Source organism: Notamacropus eugenii, chromosome 1 (genome assembly GCF_028372415.1).
Source record: "Notamacropus eugenii isolate mMacEug1 chromosome 1, mMacEug1.pri_v2, whole genome shotgun sequence".
Classification (NCBI taxonomy): domain Eukaryota; kingdom Metazoa; phylum Chordata; class Mammalia; order Diprotodontia; family Macropodidae; genus Notamacropus; species Notamacropus eugenii.
Window position 1 is genome coordinate 198,031,129 of NC_092872.1, and position 26,988 is coordinate 198,058,116.

At 39.7% G+C, this 26,988-nt stretch overlaps 1 long non-coding RNA gene across 1 annotated transcript in view; it reads left to right on the forward strand.

Annotated features, from left to right (window-relative positions):
* Nucleotides 1-1,115: 1,115 nt before the first annotated feature.
* LOC140513873 (uncharacterized) overlaps nucleotides 1,116-26,988 on the forward strand; it is a 39,718-nt gene continuing 13,845 nt past the window's right edge. The window contains exons 1-6 of the long non-coding RNA XR_011970410.1: nucleotides 1,116-1,308; nucleotides 7,363-7,490; nucleotides 7,995-8,162; nucleotides 16,946-17,145; nucleotides 22,505-22,547; nucleotides 23,976-26,560. This is a non-coding gene — a long non-coding RNA (uncharacterized lncRNA). The remainder of the gene's footprint in view (nucleotides 1,309-7,362; nucleotides 7,491-7,994; nucleotides 8,163-16,945; nucleotides 17,146-22,504; nucleotides 22,548-23,975; nucleotides 26,561-26,988) is intronic.

Below are 26,988 nucleotides of genomic sequence, written 5' to 3' on the forward strand. Positions count from 1 at the left end.
TATCCACTGTTACCTTTCTTCCAGAAACACTTCATTGACATATTTGGGGAATAAATGGGGGACACTGAAGAATCTTTAGTTGAACATATCTTTAATTGTGATTAGCTTTTTTTTTTTTCCAGTTTTGAGTTTTATGGCAACATCCAAGGCAAATAATGCCATTAATATAAAGTGCTTGATATTTCCAGGGGTCAAATAAATTGAGACAGATTCAGCGATGGAAGAGACCATCAAAAATTACCTAGTCCAAAGCCTTTATTTTACACTTGAGGAAAATGAGATCCAACCAAGATTTACCTAAAGTTACACAGGTAGAGAAAACAGAGCTAAGGTTTGAATCCAGATCCTCTGTAAGTTAATTTCCCAGAAAGTGAATTTCAAAATTTGTCCAGAGACACATTGATTGATGATATGTTTATACTGGTGAATACCCAGTATGATATGGCATAAGTTAATTTATTTTCCAATGACATATTTTTTTATGTGGGATGTTCCAGCATTTTACTGACATGACTAAAATTGCTGCTAAAATTCAATTCTGATTATTTGGCTCCTAAGTTGTTTTTTTTTTACCTAAATTATTGGCTTCATTCAGAAAACTTCATTACACAATCCAACATCTTTCTATGAGATTTACCCCAAATTGTTCCAATCCAAATTCTGCTACTTACAGCCTATGTGACTTTAGGCAAGTCAGTTCCCCTTTTCTGAGGCTCCATTTTCTCATGTGCCAAATTAAATTTAACTAGATTACCTTTAGCCATGACCTGTCCAATCACCCTTTATTATAAAGAGGACTCTTCCCTTCTTCAAATTCTACCCCCTCCCCCGTAATTATGGGAAACCATGTATAACTGCAAAGTCATAGGGTTTTTAGATCCATTTGAATATAGGTTATGAACTGAATTCTTTTGTAAACCAAGGAATAAAACTACAGCAACCTAACAGGGAAGGTCTCTTGGGAGAGCTTAATTCAAATGTGGACCCCAAGTTCGGGTTACCTTCAAGCAAGGAGCACTAATGGTTGCCAACCGCCATCTAGTGGCTACAAATGAAACTCCCTGGAAAAGGGACTGGAAGCTCTTCTCCAGATTCGAATTTTAGAGGCTCGCCCCAAGGCGCTGCACATTTGGACATCCAGCCTTGCTGTCGGGCTAAGTGCGTGCGGCGGGATGCGTCAAAGAGCCCGCGCCCAAGCTAAGAAGCCTCCAAGACCGAGAGAGACAGCAGGCGGGTTTAGCTCGGGGTACAGACAGGTAGGATGAGGGAGAAATCCTTGCCTGCGCGCAGCATTTGTGGTCTAAAAGGGTAAGTAAGTAGCAGGCTGCGGGTTGCTCGCTTTCCCATCGGATCGTTCCCTGTGTGCGTCTAGACCGGCCCGACCCGCCCCTCCAGGCTCTGTCTTAACGGGGGACAGAAGGAACAGGGATCGCCGGGTCTTGGCTGCATTTGCGCCAGGGGAGTAGGCTGTCCTTGGAGGGGACCCACGTTTAGCCCACCTTTGTCGGGGAGGGAAATACACACAACCCCCATCCATCGGTGCGAGATATCTCAGTAAGGAACCCTTTGGGGTTAGGGGTGTGGGGAGAGGAAGGATTGATGGTATTTTACGCTTAGGACTGACTGATTTTTAACTTCCTCCTTTCTCGGTTGTCCGTCTTAATAAAAAGAAAATGAACAACAAATAAAAATGGAATGAAGTCATTCAAAGCCAGTAAGGAAAGTTACTTTCTTCCTTAAAAAAAATTCACAAGGAATTAAGTATTTTAGCTGGCCTGCATATACACAGTATAGCTTTTAACACTGTCAGGACAATTTGAAGGGAGGGAAATCATTTATTAGGGGACAAACTTTTTTTTAAAAATGTGCTTTATTTCTGTTTAAAATAATGGCCCGGTACAGTAGAACAAGTCATTAAATGCTCAACAGTTGAACAAAGTAAAATGAATCCAAATCAATTGCTTAGGAATGTAACAAACAGGAAAAATTAATTTCTCTGTCAGTTTCTTTCTGTCTCATTTCCTTTTTTCCTCATAATTTTATGTATTGTTGAAAATCATTGCTTTCATGGTTATTTTAAGACAATTCAAGACACTGCGTTAGGTTAGCATGTTAATAAATGACACAAAGGGTCTATTTCTCCTCTTACATAGACTTTAAAAAAAATTAAATCTGAGCTTTTGTCCCCAGAAAATGGCAAAGCTAAAAAGGCTTTTCCTGTTTTCCTTTGAACTAGTGTCAATCTGTCAACTGAGAGGCAGAAAGAATATTAGATCGAGTTCAAACACTTTCACTCCTATGGCCTTATCCTACAGTTGATTGCTTTCAGTGAAACCTTTACCAATTTAATGTGTTTCTAGAGTTGATTTCCTTTTTTTTTTTTTTTTTAAGAAGAGACTCTCAACAAGTATTGTCATAAAAACCCCAATTATTGTATATGTGAAATCACTTATTGGGGAAAACAACACAAACTTACAGCTGTAGTCACTGGAGCCTTCTCAATGGGTGCCCAAGGAGGCACATTGTCCAGAACCCAGGAACATAAACAGGCCAGCTGCTCTGTAACAAAGGAACCTGTTCTGTGAACATTTGGCATTGATGGTTGCCTAAGTATTTTAGTGTCTGCAGAAAGTCATCTTTCCAACCTTTCTGTTTTCCCTGATAAATAGTATTTTCAAAGTGGGTACACACTCCAAAATATTTACCTATTCAATGACAGTGCAGTTGAACCAGAAACCAGCTGAAGGTTTTGGAGGCAATGCGTGTTAGACCAAATACTCCCTGCCATGAAAACTGAAATAGGGAGGAATTTAAACTTTGCAGGTCTCATGCCTGAAACCTTTCACATGTATTTACTACCAATGAATGGTATTTGATAGCTGACTGGACTCTTGTCCCAGGTGGACAGAGGCACATCTCTTAAAACTTGGTGGGTAAATGTCACAGCTTGGATAAAGATTAGGACCCCCTAGCTATATTGCTGCTGTTGCCACATCTTTAGTTATACTGTGTGTATCTCTCTCTCTTTCTGTCCATATATATATGGGTGCATATATATATATGTGTGTATATATATATATATGTATATACATATACACACACATACATACACTCACACATACACATATATACACACATACATATGTGTGTATAGAGAGAATATATATCCTCTATATATAGCTACATATATATGATGTAATATATATGTGTATACATACATATACAGTGTGCACTATGCATGTGTATATATGTTGTACTTAGAGTCAAATTGAAGTTATATGACTGCTCAGTGGTTGCCATATAATTCTGATAAGCCACTAAACTTGGTGTTCCAGGCATCTCTTTAAGTTACAGATAAGTTGTTGATCTGGGTTCTACAAAGGAAGTTGTCCATACCATTGAAACTATAGGTCCAGATCACCCTCTTCCCCACCTCCTAAAAAATTAATAATATATATAATGTACCTATATATGTAGAAGCTAGTATATAGTAAAATTAAATTAAATATACTAATATCTCAGATTTTATCACATTTCACAGTTTACCAAGGTAATTCCTCACAAAAACCTTTATAGAATGCATTAGAAAAATTTTATCCACCATTTTATAGGTGGGGAAACAAGGTTAAAGAGATTAGGCAATGTTTCCAAGGCCACACAACCAGGAAACAGAATTAGGAATCCATCTTTTGAGTGTTCTTTCCTATGTACATGCACTTTCTCTTTTACTGTAACGTTGCTTGGTTCCTAGTAACTGAGAACTACAGTGTCTACACAATGTAGAATCACCACAATTCTCCATACACTAGCCAAATTTTATGATTGACATTCCTCACAGCTGCCTTTGCCTTACTCTGAATCTCATGTGCAGTTGGAGAGTCTGCTTAAAAATAGACTTTGTTGCCAAACTGAGAAAGTGAGGTACAGATTTTTCAGAGCCTTAACTAAAAATTCTGGTACTTGAGGCAAGCATCACAAAGTGAACCTGCAGCAAACAGCATGAAAAGTGTCTTCAAATCAACTATTTTAAGATAAATCCAGTTGGGGTAGAGGGTGAGAGAGACCTCAAACCTTGGAATCCAAAGTTCTATATTCAAAGACACCCCGGAACCTGTCCTGTGAAAAGGAGACAGAGGCCACAGGATGCTTGGGGAGGAGGGAAGGGACAGAAGAGGAAGGGGAAGAGGGGAAGTAGGTGTGACCAGGTCTACTCAAAGTTCATTTGGGCTGGGAGGGGGAGGAGGAAGGAAATGAAGGAAAATCATCTGAAAGTTTTCTGCCTTAGCTAACTATTCTTTTTAACTAAATGCTAAGTTCAATGATTCTGTCTACAGAAGGAATTCCAGTACTGTCAACATTCTTCATTTTTGTACTCTGGGATAAAGCCCCATTCTTCCCACCCTAGTTATAGCTCTGAAGAGTTTAAGAGCAATGTCAGTTACACATATTTTGATTACTTAGGTACCTGTTGAGTTATCTTCCATTTGAGCTTTTTTTTGGTTCATTTTCTCAAATAAGTCTTTAAATGCAATTTTTTTAAAAAATGTGTTTGATGACTTAGAGCTTTTTCTTTTCCACTGAACTGTTTCAGGAAGACTGCCTTGAATACTCTGGCCCCCGATGATCATTCCTATAGCATATATTGTCCAGACTGTACTATACTGGATAATTTTTCATGCATTTAGGTTGTGTGCTTCGCATCTTGTCCCTCCTACTAGATTGTAAGCTTCTGCAAGGCAGATTCCATGTATATATGTTTCTTTCCCAGTGTCCATCACCATTGCAGGGCTTTGAGTGTTAGATCTGAAAGGGATCTTTGGAGGTCATTTGATCCAACCAAGAATCCGAAGTCTAGGGAAAAGAAGTAACATATACAGGGCAATGAAGCTAATTGATTAGTGGTCAAGAAGATTAGCACACTCACCCCTCCCCCCATCTTCTGAATGTTAGTTGGGGAAGGGAATGAGCATTTATATAATGCATACTATGTGCCAAGAACTGGGCTTAGTGCTTTACAAATACCTCATTTGATCCCACATAACAATCCTGTGAGGTAGGTGCTGTTATTATCCCCGTTTTGCAGTTAAAGAAGCCAAGGCAGACAAAGGTTAAGTGACTTGTGCAGGGTCACGCAGCTACTAATGGACTGAGACTAGATTTGAATTCAGGTCTTCCCGACCCCACTCCCAAGACTTTATCCATTGCACTACCTAGCTGCCCTAACTAGTTCAGTTTATTTCAACTATACTACAAAAATATTTGATTAACTGGCTATGTATAGAGCCTGGAGTCAGGGAGACCTGAGTTCAAATTCAGTCTCAGATACTTGCTAGCTGTGTGATCCTGCACAAGTCACCTAACCCTTTTTGCTTCAGTTTCCTCATCTGTTAAATGAACTGGTGAAGGAAATGACAAACTGCCCCAGTATCTTTGCCAAGAAAACCCCAAATGGGATCAGGGACAGTTAGATAGGACTGAAACAACTGAACAATAACAATAACTTTCTAATAGTCTGGAGCCCTAGACTTAGAGTCAGGAAAATCTAAGTTCAAATCATGCTTCACACACTTACTAGCGGTGTAACACTGGGCAAGTCACTTACCTCTCTGAGCCTCAGTTTCTCCATCTATAAAATGGGGATCCCAATAGCATCCAACATAGATATGTTGTGAACATGAAATGAGATGTGTTGAGCTCTTTGCAATATTAAAAACATTGCATAGGTTTAATTTTAGTGTTGCTTTCAATTAGTATTGTATGTCAGCATTAGCTAACATGCAGGTTAGCTAAACCTACAACACTAAATAATATTATTGGGCATTTTTTAAAAAATGATTTGAAAAATAAAACATTCTCCATGACCAGTTTAAATCTATAAAATCTCTGGAATTCATTGGCAGAAGGCTCAGAAGAACATGCTTGTAAAAGCATTGATAGACATTGGTCACTTGAATAAATAGGAAATGCTACCCACAATGGGCAGCCTAGAGATTGCTGCTGACTGAACAGTCAGCATTGACTGCTGACCAGTCCAGAATATACTAGCTCATGCTGGATGGACTCAACCAGGAGGCATGCAGCATGTGAGTTCTATTTGTTAAGATCAGCTGTGTAGGATTTTTGTATGATAACAATCCTATGTTAAGAGAGCCCATGGGCGCCTTGCTGTTTGTCTTACAATCAGACAGTCTCACACTTCATTTTTGTTTTGTTTTGTTACCTGGGTGTTTGCCTCTCCCCTCTGGTAGAACATAGTTTCCTCACGTCATATTTGAGACTTAGTTAAGGGATAGTCAGTCCCCCTCTCCCTAATTTTAATGGAAGTTGAGTGTAGGGACCTTATCTTATTATGGCTTTGCACTCCACAACCTGTGCTTGGCATCATACTTAGCACAAGGTCAATGTCCTGTAATCAATAATGGTTAGTCATTTGTTCCTTCTGGCAAAGGAGAGAGAAGTTTCTGTCCTTCCACAGAAATCCAAACATAAATTGGAGAGATTTTGAGCATTCTCCTAGAGAGGGAAGTCAGACACACAGGTAGTAATGAATCAGGTGGAGATTTCCAACACCACGTTGTTATTTAGAACCTAACAACAAGATGCCCTGGAAAGCTTCCCTCCCCTCATTTGTCTCACATTCCGAGCAGTCTTGTGGTTTGGTGTCTATATTTGGGATATTTAAAGGGTTTGGAGTCTATAAATGGCACGTTAAATAGTACCTCATCGGCTGCAAATCAAGTGCTAATTAAAACTGCATTAACTCTAATGGATTGGAGAGAGGGACTCTAATTGGCCCAAGTTCTGTTGCCACCAGGCTGCCCAGAATAACCCAGGGCACCGGGCTCGCAGACACCCAGCCAAAGGTGACAGTTACAAGCTCAGCCCCATCGCCGGCTTCCAGCTCTCTCTGCACGGCTAAGGAAGCCCTTCTGAAGGGGAGGCTGGGCAGGAAGGAAAGAAGTTATGTAACTTCAAAATGTGTTTATTGTTGCGGCCAGCTTAATAATAAGAAAGCGCCAAAACGTGCTTGTACCAATCAGAGTCACAGGTGCTGATAATGGCTCACCTAATTGCTTCATTATTATTTGCCACTCGGCAGAGAGGGTTTGTATTTACAGTACTGTATATGGGGCTGTGGCTGCCGCTCATTGTGAAGATCGCAGTTATTCCGCACAGTCTCTGTGGGCCTGGACAAGTAGAATCTTGTTTTTCTTGATTTCCCTGGGGGAGGGGGCAATAGAGAAGAGGCATCCATCCAGAATGTAATGGCAGTCGCTCATCCGGGATGAGTGATAAATGATCAGTTATTTTTGAAAAGCAAAATTTTTCTTGGAAAAAAAAAATTAATTTCTTTCTCTTTAGCCACAGTCCAGGTTAGCAACGATGCGAATGGAGGGAGGCTGCTTCTGAGCTTGGGCGTCCCAGCGACTGCACCCACCTAGAAGCATCAGTGGACCACAGGCCGTCATGACTATGATGGGAGCGAAGTTGTAAGTAGCCCCCTGAGGCTTGTTGTCCTAATGAATACCAGACCACAAATTAATGAAGTGGGTTTGGAAAAACATTGTGATTTTTAGTCACTCAAGCGTCAGTAAATCTGCTAGGAGTCAGGATGGGCTGTTTATAGCTTGTTAAGATGTTGATTGTTTACAAACTAGATTTTTTTTTCCCCTTTGAAAAACTGTGCACCTATCTGCCGGCTGTTGTCATTCATCATAAGCTCAGGGTGCCATCCTCTGAAGGAGAGAGGCATCCTATTGTTAGGTGGTCTAATTGTCACAACATGCCAGTTTCTGGCTCCCTTCTTTGCCTCTCCCCCACCCCTCCACATACACTTTTAAAATAGATTTTCCACAACATTCCCTTTTGAATTAAAGGCACCCTGGATTCTCAGTAACTGCCACTTTCTATTTCTTGTCATCTGAAAGTAATGCAAAGAAGTAAACAGGGGCTAAAGGCCTTGTCTCTCTCCTTTCTTCGCCTCACCCCAAAAGAGGTAATAAGCCCCTGACTTTCAAGTTCATCTGTTCCAAGACAATTTACAAGATGAGGTGCTAAAGAGGAATCAAGAGCCCCGAAAAAATCCCTCCTCCAGAGGATGGCAAAATAGTTACTTTCATCATCCTGGACAGTGAAGAAAAGTGGCCAGCTCCAATTAGAAGGTACTTCCCTGAGTCTTACATTCCTGGTTTATGACAGTGATTCTGTAATGTTTCACAGCATCAGAGAGAACCACAGGTTACCTTTAAAACAATTCAGACACAATTCAGACACTAATGATTCTTTCCTGTATCCTGTATCCTTATATTTTAAGCTGTGACTCATTCATTCAGATATTTTTTTTTTCTCATTTAACATTTACTTAGTATCTATTAGGTACAAGGCACTGTTGCATGTGTGTGAGAGACACAAAGAAAAAGAATCATGGTCTCTGCCCTCAGGAAGCTTATGATCTAGTATGAGAGATGACATATACATATATATGTGTGTGTGTATACATATATACAGATATATCTATATATCTTAAATCACAAGGTATGATGGGAGACTGTAATGAGAGGTATAAACTGCTATCCAAGTTTAGACAAACAAGAGGGTATTTTCAGTCATGGGAAGGCATAAGAAAGCTTAACAGGAGAGTTAACATTTGAGTTGGTTTTGTAATAATTGGCTACACTTATGTTGGGAGCTGGGGAGAGGTGGGAGGAGGGTGGTCACTCTAGCCACAATAACAAATCAGCAAAAATAGACCTAGGAAGTCACTCTCTGGCCTCAGGACAGTGAGTGCTCTAGTTTAACTGGAACACAGAATTCCTGATTGGGAGTAATAGGAGCTAAAGGTAATTCTGGATCCAAATCATGGTCTTAAGTGGCAGGCGTTGAAGTTTAAACTTTAATCAGTGGGCAAGTGGGAGTCATTAAAGGTTTATGAGCAGGAGATGACATGAGCAAAATTCTGCCATAAGATTAATCAGCCTCTGTCCCCAGTTAGTTGGCGCCTCCGTGGGCAACATCAATTAAATCATGCTCCTTCAGAAATTCTGATATTCTCACTGGACATTCACATGTTGAATAACTTCATTATACCCATGCAGACTTGCCACTGAATGGAGAGTGCTGATTTTTGTCCTCTGTGCAGCATTGCTTCACTTTGTTCCTCTGAAGTATTTTATGATATTAAAAAATGTGGGCCTTTTCCACAAAGTTCAAGATAAGAGAAGAAGCTTTGTACTGAGAAGAAAGAAGACACTGCCCCACCTTCCATTTACTCCTCTCAAGCCCTGGTCTCATCTTCTTTAGAGTGAAGTGTGGGAAGTGTTTCCATAGAGTATGGTGGTGGTAATAGTGGCTAGAAATCCCACTCCTAGATTAGGATTTACCACTGTCCTGAGAAGTCACACATGATGGTATCATTAACCATATCCACAAGATTGCTTGTTATCCCACTTCTGTAAAACTCTCTTTAATGGAGTTAAAGAGACAATGCCCAAGTCAATGGAATTTGTTTGAACTTTAGTTCAAACAATGGGACACATGGCAGGTAGCTCACCTTAAACTACCTTCTTTAACATTTCATTACCATTTTCTGTGGACCTCAGATGTCTTTACCCATTCTTGATTCTAAAGGCATAGGAAGACTCTATAAAGCCCTACTTAACTGATGATTCTTAAGCAGAAACCACATCAGAAGTAAAGCTCACCAACTCAGCAGAAATTCAACTGGAAACACCATGGTCTGTTGAAGAGGCTTTTCACTTCCCTTTGGGGGACCAACAGATGCTCTCCATAGCTCTGTCTGTGAAGAAGATAGAGAGCAACCTTTGGCAAATTGGCTTTTCATACCCCTCTTGAGGCAAGAAATGAAACAGGGTCAAGTAGTTCTCCTGTTCTCTTACCATTCATCCAGAGATCAGACTGGTTCTTATGTAAGGAATATAGGGAATACATTTAAATATACCTCCACTAAGTATTTGGGGAAGACTGTTCTGAGACTGAGTGGTTTAAAAAAGTGTGATAAAAAGGATTGAGATCTATTTGAATTATTAGAACTGCAGAGGAATTTGGAAATTGTCTTGTCCAGTCTCAAATTACAGGTAAGAAAACCTAGACCCAGAAAGACAACTTGCCTACCAACATCACCAAGTTAATCAGAGGCAGAGTAGGTACTAATCTTAGAGGTGTCCTAACTACTATAGCGCTACCATGTTGTGATGGTAGAATTCAGGTAGTTTTGAGCCAGGAAAAATAATGCTCTGTTGCCTTCCTAAACCCATGGTCATACCATTGGTCCCAAGTAGAGATCAGGCAGGGGAATTCATTGTAGCTTGATGCAAACCTATTCTTACTACTAGACAAACAGCAAAGAGTATGCACTCCAGATAACATTCAGAGCATCATATTACTTAAATCATCCTTAGTTCATTTTGAGAACTTGTCCATCTATTGCTCCCGTACTAAATATGCCTGGTTAGCAGCCAAGGACTTTAGAAATCTGTTGCCACAGGTCCACATTATTAACTTAAAGTGGGAAGGTGAAAACTTGTCAGGGATAATTAAACAGACTGATGTCCAGCTTAGTGAGAACTGCCAAGTTGCTTCCAAGCAAACTCCTAGACAGGCCTTTGCTGAGATGAAAGTTGGGAGGAAGAAAGGTTTTTCCAAAGATTTGTCTTTTTGAGAAAACCTAGAAAAGAGGGATAAGTCAGCTTGGAAGTTAAGCAGTGACAGGAAAGGCTTTATAATTGAAATTATTTCTCAAAATGAGTTTTTTGCCCTTTTGAATATTCACATAGCTTTTTTTTCTTTCAAGGCATGTATTTTTCCTCTCTTTCAAAATTATTTAAAAAGCCAAGAGATGTATTTATTCCCTGAAGTTTCCTTGACCTTGATAGAGTTCCTATATAAATTTCTTTGTCTTCATTCTATCTTAGGAGACCATAAAAACATATATACTGTTAGATTTAGTGGGCAAAAGGTGTCACGCACAGCCTTAGCTATACAATGCCCATTAAAAACCATAAAAATCTCACATTAAGTGTTTACTGACTCCAGCTAAAACAGTCCTCTGTTTGCTAGAAGGCCTCTGGGCAGCCAAAGCACTTGGGTGTGCCTTCTGGGAAAGGAGGAGTTAATTAAATTACCTTATATTTAGTATTAATTTTTTCCTGGGCTTGTCAGGTAACCGACAACAAGTCGAGACTTGACTAGGAACTTCAGCTCTGCATCAACATTGTCTGGGGGGTAGTCATATCGTAATATTAATTGAGTTGACATCTCCGTTGAGATTAGTTACAAATGTGGTTCCAATGTTATTTCAACAGGTGTCAATTTGGGGGGCTGTGGTCAGAATCAAATCATCTGCTGCATTAAGATGACAGGCTCTCAGTTCAGCTGCTTCCGGAACTGATGTTCCTGTGTATTGTCAACTGTGCCTGACTGAGGACGTTAGGGCAATCCGTCTGGACACTTAGGAAGTGCAGAAGAAGATAGAACTTCAATCAGGAAAACCACTAAACTGTGACTCTTTTTTTCCCCTAAGAGCAGGAAATGGACTGAGAAAGACTGTAATTCTAGTGGCTTTTGTTTGTTTGTTTGCCCTCTTGTTCCAGGTTTTGGTTTTGGGTGGATGAATTTTCATTCACTGAAATTTCATCTTTTGGTTATTGGTTAAAAATTTCAGGTATCTCACTCATTACTAATGCAAAACAAAAGTGTTTCTTTTGGTGGGGGAGGGGGAGAGAAATGGGTTCTGATTTTCATTTAATTAAAATTCCCCCAAATGAGTGCTATGGACCAGGTCAACTAAACTGTGAATTCCTGAGTAAGGAAAATTCATGAATTCACCAAACATCTGTCATACTGCAGTCTTGGACTAAAATATTCTTATTTTGCCCTTTTCCCCCAAAGGCCCCACTTCCGTTAACCATTTTCCACCTCTGTACTTAGATGACTGTTTTTCAAAGTGGTTGGGGCTTCGGTGGGGGTGGGACTGGCAGAGGTGAAACTGTGCAGGAGCTAATGAGAGTCTTTATTAAATTAGGTGCTTGTTTGTGACTCTTGTGCTCATTCAGAGCTTTGCCTATTAAAACAGATCCTTTATCATCATGACAGACCAGGCAGCAAATATCCAGAGGGTCATCCAAGCCTCAGAAAGAATGTATGTTATTTAAAAGCATCCGTGAACCACGCGACATAATCCTTTTACTCTCCAAAGAAGAGAGAGAAGTGTATTCTCAAGGGCATCCATCCAAAAATCGCTTCTTGAGTTGGGCATAGAAAGGGGCTGGTCTGGTTTATGGTTGTCAGGTAGCAGTGTTTTGCCCAAACTAGGTTCTCAGAAAATGATGCTGTCTGTGGAATGACTGAAAAAATGAAGCCCACCAAGTCCATGTTCCAGGAAGACACAGAGGGAAGACCCTGCGCTTTCTGAATAAGGTTTGGGCCTGGCTTTCTCAGATGACCAGTTCACAGAGGGTTCAGTGCAGTCTCCCAAAAGTCCATTAACAAATCAAGAGCACACGCTGAGCAGCCCAGTCTGGCTGGCCTCAGGAATCAGCAGGACTCAGCTTCCACAAGTCCAGAGCAGCTGGCAGCAGGGGGTGGTTTGGGGCAGAGCGGGTGGAGGGGAGGGCAAGGAAGCCCCAAGAGTAAATCACTGTCAAATCGTAACAACGGATGTTTCAGCAATCAGGCCTGCCAATAAGCAAATAATTATGGTTGCACACCTGGTTTTTGTACCACTTTACATACCTGCCACAGGCACTCTGGACAAGCAGCCTCCCCAGAAACAACAGGGTGGAGAACCAGGCACAAAGTCATCTCTTCATTATAGAAGGACTGGGGGAAGGAGAGAGAAACTAAGTCCAGAACAATTGGAAACGCTAACTAGATCAAAATCTTCAGAAACAAAATGCTATTATGGAGGAGAGGCAGGGACGGTGGCAGGTGGCCCCATTAGGAAAGAATTCACAAAGCTTCATTTCTGATAATTACTTGGAGACTGAAATATAATGATCCCATTTATTCCATCAACTAGAGTTGTCACGGGTCTTACTGCATGAAATATAAGCCTCCGCCCTCTGGAAATTCAATGTGAACTTATCATTTTCACATACTGTATAGTATGGTTTCCACATGTTAATTATCCAAAAAGCAACTTCCTGAAAGTGCATTTTGTCATTTTTTCCCCCACGCACCCAGAAGCTGACAGTAGTCTCTGGACACATGTAAATAAAAGCTTACAGATTTGTACAAATCAAATAAATGTTATAATGCTAAACACTGACACCACAGAAAGCCTTGTTAAAGAAAAGTCTTGAAGCAATAATCTCTGTTTTTCTCTGAGCAACAAATATGGCAGACATTGTCGCAGACATTATTGCAAATATATTTCCCATCTCCCCTCCCCCTCCCTTTTGAAATTGTACCCATTTTTCAAGGACCAGTTCCAATGCAACATCCTTGATGAAGTTTGCTCTGATCCCACTAAATAAGATCTCTTCCTTCTTAGATCTCTCAGCACATGGCTTAAAGCATACACATACACACACACACACACACACACATACACACACACACGCACACACACCCATATACTTCTCATATTATATTCTGTAGTAATATTTGTGCATGTCAACAAAATATATTGGGGGGATACTGTGCTAAGAGAGTGGATGTCAGAGTTAAATCGCCAGCTTTTCCATTCATTTTCTAATTGACTGGGTAAGTAACTTCATCTTTTCTAGGCCTCAGTTTCTTCAGCTGTAAATAAAGGTAGAACTAAGTTCCCTTCTAGCTAAGATATTATTATGATATTCTATAATAAATGCCTTATAGACAAATACTTTATTTCATTCTGTTTCATATCCCACATTACTTTGCACATAATAAAAACAATCCAGGCTGAAAACTCTGCCTTACCTTGCATGTCCAATTGATTGCCTGGTCTTGTCAGTTTTACCCCTTACTAGTACAGAAGAGTGCTAATTACTTTTCCCCTAAAATTCACCCCTCTTTCAAACTTCTCTTTATGTCGAGTACCACCATCCTTCTGGGTACCCATAGCCTTGAAGTCATCTATGACTCTTCACTCTCTCTCACCCTGCCTGTCCAATCAAAAAGCCTCACCAATTCTACCTCCCAACATCTTTCACATTTGTTCCCTTATCTCCACTCATGTAGACACCAATATAGGTTCATTTGTTCACTGCCTCTTGCCTGAACCTATTATGAGAGTTCCTCCTCTCCCTTTAAGGAGGGCACCCAGTCCAGTATCTCTTCATTTCCCAACCCACTGCACTCCATCATACCCCAGAGCTGGACACCTTCCCCTTCCTTCCCATCTTTCAGTTTCCTATTAGATTGTAAGTTCCTTGAGATCAGGGACTATCTTCTTCATACTTGCATCTCCAAGCATTTAGAATTATGCCCAGCACGTAGTAGACACTTAAGAAATGTTTACTGACTGATTGGCTAATAACTTTTTAATTGCCTGCCATCCTCCACAGAACGACTAAAGTGATTTTCCTAAAGCACAGGTGTGAACATGTAAGCCCCTGATGACTTCCTGTTGCTACTAGAAGAAAGTACCAAGTCTGCCGTAATGAAAAGCTCTTCTCAATCTGGCTTTCACCTATCTTCCTAGAATTAGTATATGTTACTTCCCTTCTTATAGTACAGCCAAATTGGCCGTTTTAATGTTCCACACATGCAGCATTTGATCTTCTCTCTCTGAATCTTTATTAAAGACCATTCTCTCTACCTGAAATGTACTCTCTCCTCACCTCTATTTCCTAGGATCTCTAGCTGAATTCAAGTGCTCTCTGCCATGTGAAGTCTTTCTGGATTCCTCCAGCTGCTAGGACCTTTCAAAAAGGCACAGAATGGCTTTCTTGATGAAAAGTAAACTCTGTGCTCTGCCTCACAGACTGGACCCATGATTTCAGTGGAGAGGTATCTAGCTCTCAGTGAGGTACTCCCTCTACCACTGTACACTGGTACTTTCTCTGCAGTTTAGTCTAAAAGTGTTGCCTAAAGGAATGAGAGGTTAAACTTGCCCAGAGTCACACACCAAGTATATCTCAGAGGTAGGGCTTGAAGGCTTCCTGGCTCCAAGACCAGTTCTCTATCCACTGGGCATCAACACTTCTGCCTGGCTCATCATAGATGCCTTTTGATCGGTTGATTTTATTGAATTATAAACATGACATGCAAATAAGTTTAAAAAATACATTCCCTTCCTTTACATTTGAAGTTAGTCCCCCACCCCACCCCATAACTAGCAAGGAAAGCAAGAAACATGTTAGAAAATGGGGCTCAGGGTCAAGAAATAAAGGAAGCTTACAGAAGACCCAGATCTTTCACACTTATATGTCATGAATAATTCAAGAAAAAGAGAAGGCACTGGACATCACATTGCATAACAATATCACAAAAAGGGAATGATTATAGCTTAATGAACAGTTACACCATTAACTTGTTAGAGCAAAGAACAAGATCCATGACAAATTAAAGAAAGAATAAGGGTAAGAAAGAGAGAGATCATGTAATGGGTGCATAATAAATGCTTGTTGACTGAATTGAGCTTAATGAATTGAGCACACAACAGATGAACAAATGAAGAAGCACAAATTCTCTTCCTGTAAATTATGCAGTTAGATTTCTAAAATAACTTCCCACCTACACACACACACACACACACACACACACACACACATGTGTGTGTGTGTGTGTGTATGTGTGTTGGAAATGTCTCCTAGTCTGACGACTAGGAGCAGTGAGACACAATTAAAATAACTCCTACCCGACTCATATAAATGAGGTAATGGTGTTAAAAATGGGAAATTATCATCGTTTCCTATAGATTAACTAATGTAAAGCAATCAACATAGCAAGGAGGCCACTAGATTCTAGAATCACTTAAGCCAACAAACATTTGACTTCTTTGCCAAACAGAGAGGTATGGTGGACGAGGGCAACATTAGTGTAAAATAAAAACACTTTTGTAAAATCTTACAAAGGAGGATGATGGGACATAGTGAGCAATATCAGTTCACAAAGTAGCAAAAACTGGTGGAGAAAAGAGACTTTGAAAAAAAATTTACTGTGAGATTCATGCATGAAGAAACCAAAAAAAAAAAAATAGAAATCTATCAAGATTTCTCTCCATCAATAACATTTCTCTAACTAAATTTGAATTCTAACATCACAGTCCCCAGTGTGTGTCATAAGGAAGGATGAATAGTATCAAATAAAAAAGACACAATTTGCATCTGAAAGAAAAGGTGATGCCACACAATTAGAAAAAATAACAGAATTTCTGCCCCCAAAAGACAATGAAAAGGATATTTATAATTATTGATCCATATGTTTACTTTAGCATCTCTACCAAATCTTGAAAATAATCTATGTATAGGTCATCTTTTATGGATATCTGATAAAGTAATAGGCAAATTTTCACAGGTGAATATTCTGTTGTAGATTGCACATTTACACTCACACAAATGAAGGCTAGAAAAGGAAATGGAAGCCAATTTGTGAATGCCCTTATCTCCCAGACTGAGAAATTGGTACATAATTTCTAGAAGCAATAAGAAGGAACTTAAGATTTTTTTTTCATAAAGAATAACATGGTCAGCCTGTTACCCTAGAAATTATTTAGGCATCTATGTGACATATACGTTGATGAAGGAAGAGGCTAGGAACAGGAAGATCAAATCAGTAAACTGTTAGAATAGTTCAGGTGATAAATATCTGAGCTAATATAGGGTCTGTTTGAGAGGAAAGAAGACAATGGGTTCAAGAAATGTTGTTAAGACAATAATAACAACTGATACTCCTTTAACACCTTAAGATTTTCGGAGCATTTGACATATATTATTTCAATTGAATCTTCCAACAACTCTGGAAAGGAAATGCTTCAAGAATTATCATTCCCATTTTACAGATGAAAAAACTGGAACTTGGGGAAATGAATGCCCAGGGTCCAATGGCAAATAGTGTCTGATGCAGAGATTTAAACCCAAGTTTTCCTGACTTCCTGACTCCTGATGATCTACTATGCCACTTTGCCTTTAATGGATTTGGCAACTAATTGGATGTGATAACTGTGAGAGATAGCGGAATCAGGATGACTTATTCCTTTGGGTAAGTTAATTTCTCTAGAGTAAAATCTTTGCTTACCATCATACCATCTAGAACAAAGTCTACTATACATTCTCCACAGATGTGTAAAGCATCCTTTGCCATGTACATTTGTGATAAGTGGGTGTGTAATATTTATCCAAGAACAGGCTATGGCCCAGAGAAAACACTATTTGAAAAGAATTTAAATTTTATTCCCTGATGCTACTTGGCCAAATACTCTTAAAACTTTATAATACACAAAGGAAACCCAATTACTTATTCATTTGATATTTATTAGTTTGGCATATTTGTGGAGTCTGGTGTAAAGTACCTGGTGTACAATAAAGAGCTAATATTTGTTTTATTATGATACCTGTTTTATTGTACAATGGGGATATTTTTCTGGGGTTTTTTAAAGGGTCTTGTGGCTCTCTGGTTCATGTGAATTCTTAATGGAGCATTTCTCTGTGTTTTATGGTACAGTTACTATTTATTGGGTAATTTACTTCAACACTGATTTGAAATGATTTATTTAAATAATTTTTTGGCACTTTGGAAGCTCTCAGTGCAACTGACTATTTCTTAAAGATTTCTTCCTTCCCCTGCCACAGCCCTATGTTGTGGTGAGAGAAACCAGAGGAGTTAAGGGATGGATAGTGGAACATCTGTTGTAGCCTCAAACTATAAACAGGGAGTGCTGACTCAAGGAAGCCTTCCCTTCCCTTCCCTAATGATCCAGAATCAGAAAGTACTAATATGTACATGCACATGTACAGAATGTTATTGTGGTGGCTGACTGAGTGGTATAAGTATAGTAAGTCCTCCATGTAATAGCTGACACTTGTGTTGCCCTTTCCAGTTACAAAGCATTTTGTATGTTACCTTATTTGATCTCATAACAACAAGAACAGTCCTGGACTTAGAAGTTCAAGTATTATGGCTTTGACTCAGAACTGAGTTCCAGTCTCAATTTCACCACTTCATACTCAGTTTGACCTTAGTCAAATCATTTTATCTCTATGAATCTTGGCTTCCCCATGGGCAAGATGGGATACTTGCTTTAAAGTAGTATTTCATGCATGCACCAAAGTATGTACTGCAGAAGATAACTATGAAGAAAGTACTTTGTAGAGAACAAGGTACTATACTGATAACTGTGATCATATAGTACTCTCTCAGTTTTAGAGATGAGAACACAAACATGACAAGAGTCACTGAGTGATTTGTCCAAGATTGAATTGATTGATAAGTAATAGAAATAGAGCTTAGACCCAGATCTTTGGGACTGCTTTCCTTAAATATCAACCATACCACCCATTATTTCACTCTTGTGTCTTGAATTTAAGGATCATAGATCGTTTGACCACTAGCTACTATCCTGATCCAGTTTAAGAGGAAGGAACCTAGCTGAGCAGACCCACACTAACACTGCTAATTATTTTTATCTGCTGCACTGGTTGGAAATGCTGAAGAAGTCCCAAGCTCTCTATGGTTCTCAGAGAGTTAGTTATTCTTTCCAGCACTTTCACCTCTCTCTATAGGATAGCAAGTTATTATCTAGGGCTATGTGGATTATTAAAGTTGCCTAATCAATACAGCTGAATTCCCTACCAGTTGGCAGAGCCAGATTCCTCCTTCACTTGTATAAATTTGAGTCCTGATCAAATTATTTTGGCATAATGTATTCAATTCTCCATAGTAGCAAGTAGACATACTTAATAAGCAAATTAAACAGTCCATTTTAACAAGAAAACAATGGGAGAAAACAAAATGTCTACCTAGTAGCTGCATGTCAGCCACTCTCCTGAGTCCCCTGAGAAGTACCAAAGTTGGGAAGTCTCCTGAGAGTATAGAAGATGAATCAAACACAACAGTTCTAGAAAATGCACAGTATATTCCCCCTTTTGAGTATGCAAAGGAGTGTCAACAATACAACACAGTTCAAAACTGGAGATATATCTCACACGTCAAGTAGGGCAGGTCATCAAATGAGGACAGTCTATAGGAACTCTGATTATAGGACTTACGGCACAAAGAATGATTTTAGATTTAGAAGAAGACAGAACCTCCCATGACTAGCGCTTTTCTCAGTCTTAACCATCCTATTGTTGGCAGGAATCTCCAACGTCTGCTGGACAAAGCTAGCTTTGCTTGTGGAACAGGATGGTGGACCCAAAAGTCAGTCCTGGCCAGAAGTGTGATACTACTAGGCTGCCTTGGAGTTCCTTGTCTTTTAACCTTGACTGTAGCCTCTTATAACTTCTTGTTGGCACTTTCTACCATGTTAAAAAGATCAAAAGTTGTTAGGGATGGAAGACAGCCAAATGATGGCCTAATACATAACCTTGTTCAGTTCTCAGATTGAGAACTGAGGCCCAAAGAGGTAAAGTGATTTGATCATGGTAACACAACTAGCGTTTTGATCTCTGGTATTCCTTTTTTGAAAACCAAATCCCTCTGGGAAGAGTTAGACCACAAACTGTTATCAGCTGGTAACACCTTAACTGAGATTAGCTAACAGCCACTTGAGATCAAGAATGCAACACAGAATCCTGTTTAGGAGAGGAACTATAACCCTGGAGTCAAGCAATGAACACAGAACATGGGAGGAGCAAATGGATGATTTCCTGATGTCACAGTCTTATATGGACATCCTTACTTTGTCCCTCACATGAAAGACTAGAGAATGAGATAAAACTGTCAGAGAGCTACCAGAAGTTCCTGTCGCATCCTAGCACTTTCTCTTTGGATCTTCCCCTTTTCCTGCCTTGCCTTCCCCTGGTTATATCACAGGAAGTAGACACTAACTACAAATCTTTACCTGTTCATTATGCAAACGATAGAAAGGGTTGGTAGACTGGCAGTTCTACGATCTCTGACTTGTCAATATACTAATCTTATGGTCTTCTGTTTCCTCCAGATCTCCCCTCTTTTAGGAATTCCTTTTTCAATTCAATTCACCAAATATGTATTCAAGGCCAGCTATATGACAAGCACAAGGGATAGAGATAAGAAAAAATAGTTCTTGCCTTTTAGAAACTTACATTCTACTAGAAGGATAAAATATATAGACAAATAAATATAATACAAGGTGAACTGAAGCAAGAGTGAAGAGAATAGGGAAGGCTTCCTGGAGAATGTTTTGCCTGAGCTGAGCCTTGAAGATAAAGATTCTGAGGAGAGAACAGTCCTGACATTTCCTAAGTTATTACAAACCTGCTTGAGCTAATTATCTTCTGGTACCTCCAAACAACACAGGGGAATTGGCACAGACTCTCAAGCTTAATGTTGCCACTGGAACAAAAGAGAAAAAGTTTTGGTGGAAAGAGTGCTAGAATCAGTAAATCTGGGTTCAAAACGTAAACCTGCTGTATTCTCAGAGTTACTATAGAGAAGTCATTTAACCTTATAAAAGAGACAAGAATCGAATGGGACATCTCAACATGTTCAATGAAAACTCAGTTCCGTTTTCCTATGTTCCCTATAACTTGGGAACAGTCTTGAAAATCTATTTTCCCAAAGGCAGTTTCTAACCCAGGTGAAGAAGAGCCATTTCCACACATTTTCTGGGAAGGTCTGAGTAAAGTAACATGGAGTAAGTAACCCCTAAAGTCTTGAGACCAAATTAGGGCAGCTCATAACTTATCTCTTATCTCACTAAATGCTATCTGAGACAGACTGAAGTCATTAGCTGGCCTGGCCAAGATGGGAGTAACCTGCCATGTACCTGGCACAGGGGTGTAAGGAGGAGCAGACACCAGCAGGAGTTGGATACTAAATCTCTAAAATAAAATGACAAGGTCAGAAAAATTCCCCAGGCTCAGTGCTTTGCCTTCTTTCCCCCTCGACAGCAACATGTGCCCTTCTGAAGTAAAAAAAAAAAAATGGCCCAGATGAAGATCACATTCATTTAATGCCATGTTCTTTTCCATAGTTGTGAAAAGAAAAGGCTTTTATCAGACCCTATTAGATCTGTGATATATTTTTTGAATGACGTGTATAATAATTAGACTGTAAAGATGTGCAGTTAATCCATTTAAAGGTGTAAAGAAGTCCATTTAATGAACATTATAGTCACATTAGACTTGGAAACATCTAACTCTTTTGTTGAATAAAAAGAAGTTCAATGAGATTAACTTCTCTTAGTTGGTTTTAAAGAATAATCAAACATGCTCTACTCTGATAGTGTACCATTCCTTCATGCATGGATCCTGCATACCAATGTCTTCTTGCATAGAAGGGGAAGAATCAGACTGGAAGACCTACTATTTCAGTAAAATAATTACAAATTAAAGAGGATCACTTCGACTTTCTAGACTTACTCTACGATGATAAGAAGCTGTACCCCTTGAACTTGTAATTATATAACAGAAATGTTAATCTCCTGGTTTGCTATTCTCTTTGGCTGCATGAAATGTATTCTCACAATTATCAAGTTTACTTCATGACACTCAGACGTTTCTACTGGGAGACCCAATATTTGATCATATCAGATTTTGACCATAAATACTATAATGGAATTCTGTTTTCATATCTCATGCTATTTCCCATTCACCAATGAGGGTACCCCTCTATGCTGTGCAATTATACAAAGTTGAAAATCATTTGTATCTTATTGTGTGTGTATGTGTATTTTTAAAATGTCAACCATAATCCTGGCTTCCTATTTATTTTCATGTGCTCTTTTTAAAAAGGGAAGATGCTAAAAAAATGAATGATTTTTTTCTAAAGGAAATCAGCTTAGCCTAATGGTTAAAGGATTAGCCTTGCGGTGCTAAAGATTTGGATTCAAATCTTGACTCTGTCTCATACTAGGCAGATATTTAATGTCTCAGTGTTTCAGGGAACTAATTTTCTAGGGCTATAAGTCACAGATGCAGATGAGTTACCAAACTGAATTGGAGGTTGGCTTGTCCCCATCCCCATCTCCACCCCCACAGCAGGTGTTCCCCAAACAAAAGAAACCATAGAATTTGACCACAAGAATTGAGGAATTTATTTAAAAGAAGGAATTAACAAATATGGTGCAATCTAGTTTTAGAAAAAGTAAATTTTAATTCCAAATGCAGTTGCAATGAATCTCACCCTTTCTGTTGAGAGAGAGTTCAAGTGAATCAAGAGTTTCCATTGGGCTCAACAAAAATTTCCCTTTTCTAATCTGTTGGTCATAGGTAAAACTTTAGCAACAATAGTCATGGACCCTCCGTGAAATACTCTTCTAAATCATTTCTTTTAACACACAAGAGTATATGCTTCACAAAGTACTTGGTAATAAAATTATTCCTGTGGTCAGTGGGTAAAAATACAATGCTATTATCTGTAGTAATGAAATTAAAATAAACCCAACCCTCAGATTGTGTCATCTGCTCTTTGGTTTCAGGGACAGATGTTTACACCACAAAGAAACTTCCACTGACAATAAGGTCAGTTATGACATAAGCTTATTTGTGAAGATAAAATGAGGAGAGTATTCAGAAACAGCCCGTTGGTTGTGTGTGCACTTAGCTTGCTAACCCTATGCCTCACTCAGTGTGTAACTGCTAACTGGATGACTGTGATGGATGATGGGGTGGAGGTGGTTGGGAAGGGAGGTTTGCCTAAGCCAAATAAACAGCCTGTTTTAGATCCTTTCTGTAGTTTAGGAACAAGGCAGATAAGATCAAGAGACAACATAATCCTGGCTAATGTAGTGTGATTGTCTTGTAGAGTGTAATTGAGCATTATGTAGTATTGCCATATTAGTGGACATGGATAAGAACAATTAACTCAGTTGAAAAATGCATTTGTAAATAAAGGTGGTTATGCCCTCTGGAGGGGAAAGTTTTGTATCAAAGCTGGTCTTTGTCTGGTTCATGTACCTACAAGCTAAACCCAGAAATGAGGAGCGTGGGTTTAGACTGGACAGAGTCATACGCTGAGTCACATCTCTCTGAGCCACTTGAAAAAAAAATCACAAATTATCAAGACTAATGTGAAAATATGTTTAATATGAATGCATAAGTACTGCCTATATCAGATTGCACACCTTCTTGGGTGGGGATGGGGGAGAAAATTTGAAACTCAAAATCTTATGGAAGTGAATGTTGAAAACTAAAAATAAATAAATAAATAAATATATAATTTTTTCTTTTTTTTTCTTTTTTTTTTTACAAAATCACAGATTCCTTCTACAGATGCAGTTGTGGACCCCAGGAGGAGTAAGACAAAGAAAACCAATTCCAAAACTCCATTATTTGATCATTTTCCTTAGTCCCACATATGAAATAGAAAGCACAGTAAAGATGCTGCTCTCTTAGAGCTTTTGGGGTATTTTTAGAAAAGAATGGCTTGGCTTCAGACATACTAACTGTCACTAGCATGAGCCCAGCCCAAATGCCATCTCTTCCACAAAGCCTTCCCAAGTCAGACTTCTAATAATTTGTGTTATAACTCTTAAAAGCATTTGCCAAATAATATTATGCATGGTTGTTTCGGTTGTGTCGGACTCTTCCTGATCCATTTGGGGTTTTCTTGGCAAAGATACTGGAGTGATTTGCCATTTCCTTCTCCAGCTCATTTACAGATGAGGGAACTGAGGCAAACTGGTTGAAGTGACTTGCCCAGGGTCATATAGCTAGTAAGTGTCTGAGGCTGGATTTGAACACAGGTCTTCCTGACCCCATACCCAATGCTCTAGCTGCCCTGAATATTATGTATAAGAGTTATCTTTGTTGGTGTCTTGTCTCTCCTACTAGGTCAGAAGCTCCTTGAGAGGAAGATTGTGTTGTCTTATTTTAACTTTGCCCTTTCCTCAACACATGCAGTAGGTATTTAACAAATGTTAGTTAATATTCATTTTCTTTTTCTTTCAGGTTTTCTATTCTACATCAAATGCTACCTTCCTAATGAGGACTTCCCAGGTTTTCTGTACCTCCTCCCCAAGAAGGAACCTTCGAAATATTCCTTGGTCATTTTGTACCATTACTCCTACCTCTACAACACTGGCATTTCATTGGGATAGGGAACTCTCTGTGTGGAAACTCTTCTACTAATGCAGATGGAGAGATGGGTCTGTAACCTATAATCTTTGAGGATTCCCTCCCTTTGGAGGTTAAATTATTTACCCATGGTCATAGACCCATATGGGACAGCTAGGTGGTACAGTGGATAGAGTGCTGAGTTGGAGTCATGAAGACCTGAGTTAAAATTTGACTTCAGACACTAAATTAGTAATGTGACCTTGGGCAAGTCACTTACCCTTGTTTGTCTCAGTTTCCTCATCTGTAAAATGAGCTAGATAAGGAAATTGCAAACTACTCCAGTATTTTTTACAAGAAAACCCCCAAAAGGAGTCATGAAGAATTGGACATGATTGAAAACAACTAAACAAATACAGCCATATATTAGAGGAAGGTCTTTCTGACTGCAGAGGAGGTCCTCCATCTGTTATATCTCATAGCCCCTCCTACCTATCTTATAGCCCTTATAGCCATTAATATTTCTATCTTTTCTCCCCTACTAAACTCTAAGCTCCATGAGACCAGGGTGGTATAGTGAACAGAGGGCTGGGTTTAAAGTCAGGAAACCTGAGTTCCAATCTAGACTCTCATTCGTACTTAGCCATATGACCATAGGCAAGTCCCTTAACTTTGGAGCATCTTTTGCCTCATCTTTTGTTTTTGTGTCATAGCTATGATTTCATTTGTGTTGGGAATTCTGAGTGAGGAAACATCAATACAGATTGGCCCTCATACTTTAATTTATAGTCTTAGAGAGTTGTCTAGTAAGAAGAGAAGTGATTTTCCTAGAGTCACACAGCCAACACATTTCAGAGATGGGACTTGAACCATCTTCCCAAGTAAATATGAGCCCAGGTCTTTATCCACTCTCCACTCCACCTTTCTAGTTCTCTTTCTTATCTATAAAATAAGGGTAATAATGATTGTACTACCTACCTGCCTCACATGTTATTGTGAGGAAAGCAGTTTTTAAACTACATCTTGTACCATCACCCCCAAAGGACAGTGCAGGACCATCCCATATTAACTTGTCAATAAATATTTGTTGAATTGATTTGAAAAGTAATCGTTAACTAGCCCATGAGGCACAGAGATGCTGGGAGGAAGAAAAGGCTTCCTGGAGGCAGCATTTGGGCTGAACCTTGAAGGTGGAGATGGGGGGAAGAGGGGTTTGCATTTTAAGTGGAGAGAAAAGCCTGAGCAGAAACACATAGTTGGGAAGCAGAGAACCTGTTTGGGGAATGGAGAATGAGGTGGGGAACCTGCAGCCTCGAGGCCACATGCGGTCCTCTAGGTCTTCAAGTACAACCTTTGGACTGAATCCAAACTTCTAAGGGCCACACTTGGGGACCCAGAGAGCCACATGTGGCCTTGAGGTCTCAGATTCCTCACCCCTGAGCTAAATCGTGAAGGCCCTCAAATACCAAACTAAGGAGCTGGGGCTTTCTGTGATAAGAACATAGAGAAAGGATACAATCCAATCTGTATATTAGGAAAATGAATACAGCAATCTAGGCAAGCTTGCATGAAGAAGTGTGATACTGAAAGCAGGAAGTCCAGCTACAGTCCGACAGTACCAAGTTCGGCTTAGGTAGAGATAAGTGACAGAGACAGACAGAGTCAGTCATAGGGATGGGTCTCATAGTGTGCACCATATGGTGGTGGTGGTAGTTGTCCTTTGTTCTCGAAGAGGACCAAAATGACATCACCATGATAAACTCAAGTTTCAATGTGTCCAACTGTGGCTAGTCAGACCAATATGAGCTCAGAATGCTCTGTCACAGGTTGGGTACAGATGTTGTGAACATTTGAGGTAGATGCTCCAAATTTGCACATCCTATATTTCCTTTGTGCTGTCTCAATTCTGCTTTGTTCATAGAGCGCAGCACCTTTTCTGATGTGGGCACGCCATTCTGAGTGGTCCTGTGCCAGTGTGTCCCATGTCCCACAATCAAATCCAAAGTTCTTGAGAGAGATCTTGGGAGTGTCCTTGTATCACTTCTTCTGATCACCATGTGATTGCCTGCCCCATGTGAATTCTCCATAAAAATAGTCTTGTTGGCAAGAGTACATTTTGTGTACATGGTCAGCCCATTGGAGATGCACTCTCTGAAGCATAGTTTGAGTGCTCGGCAGTTTAGTTCAAGCAAGGACCTCAGTGTTTGGTACTTTATCCAGGTGATCCTCAGAATCTTCTTAAGACAGTTCAAATGGAAGCGATTCAGTTTCCTGGCATGGTGCTGGAAGACTGTCCATGTTTCACAGGCATACCATGAGGTCAGCACAACAGCTCTGTAGACCTTCAGTTTGGTAGTAAGTCTAATACCTCTTCTCTCCCAGATTTTTCTTTGGAGCCTCTCAAATACTGAGCCACCTCTGGCAATGTGTGCATCAACCTCATTGTCAATGTGTATATCCCTGGAAAGTACACTACCAAGGTAAGTGAACTTATCCACAACATTCAAAACTTCTCCATTTGTTGTAACTGATGGATCCATGTATGGATGATGTGGAGATGGCTGATGGAGCATCTGTGGTTTTTTGGTGTTAATTATTAGGGCAAAATTACCACAGGCAGCAGAAAATTGATCCATGCTTTGTTGCATCTCAGTTTCAGAGGCTGCATTGAGTGCACAATTATCTGCAAACACCAAGGATAAGATGGGCAAAGCCAAAATGCACATACATAGTCAGTCCTCTGGCCTTGAGTTCCAAAGTCAGATAACATGACTAAGTCAGAAGGAAGCTTTGAACATCAGTCCTCTCCCTGGTTAGAGGAAGGTCAGAAGCTATACATAGTCTTCTCTTTGCCTCTTAATTATATGAACAGAATCTAATTGTGGGTGACAAGGTAGCCCTGGAGAGC